Below are 926 nucleotides of genomic sequence, written 5' to 3'. Positions count from 1 at the left end.
AGAAAAACGAAATAACGAAAATATAAAAAACGGCAATGCACGTGACCCCCCGAAGAACGTTCCTCGGAGTGCGGGCGCCGGGGAACTGATAAAGGGAGAGGCTCATCATTACACATGTTGACGACTTCTCAGCCTCAGTCATATCACCCGAGATTAAGAATCTCCCTAGAGACGGCGGCGGTTCAGGTGATGCTGATGCTGGAGCGGAGAGGGGTAGAGGGAGGGGGAGGCATGTCGGCTTTCTGATCAACATTCGAGTTATTAAAAAATTGGGGGTATTTTGTTGTTAATTTTTTATTTAGTGCTTTTTCTTGTATACTGACGTGACTTTTTCTTAAAGTCTATCTAGTTTATGCTACACTTTTTCTTTACAGTGAAAGTTTATCTTCAGTTTATACTACAGTTCCCAGGCCTTTTGAGTGTCTCACAAGCTCTCCCTGCATAAGGTTCTAATGAGGTGTGAAATTCTAGCCCGGGAAAGAAATGTGAAAATATTCGTATAATATCCGTAGGTTGTTGGCCTAAAATTCCTTAATGAAACCACTACTCGGAACGGTAATAAACACATAATTTCAGGAGGATTTATGGTTATCAGTTACAAATTATTATTAGTTAATATTGAATGAGAGTACATTTAATATCTGTATTTTTCTTTGTTATTTTCATAATGTCACGATCAGTAACCGAGATAGTTGGATTGTCACTGATCATAATATATTTGGACAGAAAAGAAAAGAAAAAGAAAGATAGAATAATAGAGTTCTTTTTTATTCCAGAATTCCTAATCAAAATCGTACTTACGAATATATACATATACCTATCAATCCGTCTATCTCATTATCAACCATTCTATCTCTACGTCTATCCGCCTCTGTAACGAAAAATAAAGGATTGCGGAGTGCGTAATTCAGAACGCGTCTGTCAAG

This window comes from Penaeus monodon, chromosome 19 (assembly GCF_015228065.2).
Source record: "Penaeus monodon isolate SGIC_2016 chromosome 19, NSTDA_Pmon_1, whole genome shotgun sequence".
Taxonomy (NCBI): Eukaryota; Metazoa; Arthropoda; class Malacostraca; order Decapoda; family Penaeidae; genus Penaeus; species Penaeus monodon.
This window is presented reverse-complemented; position numbering follows the sequence as displayed.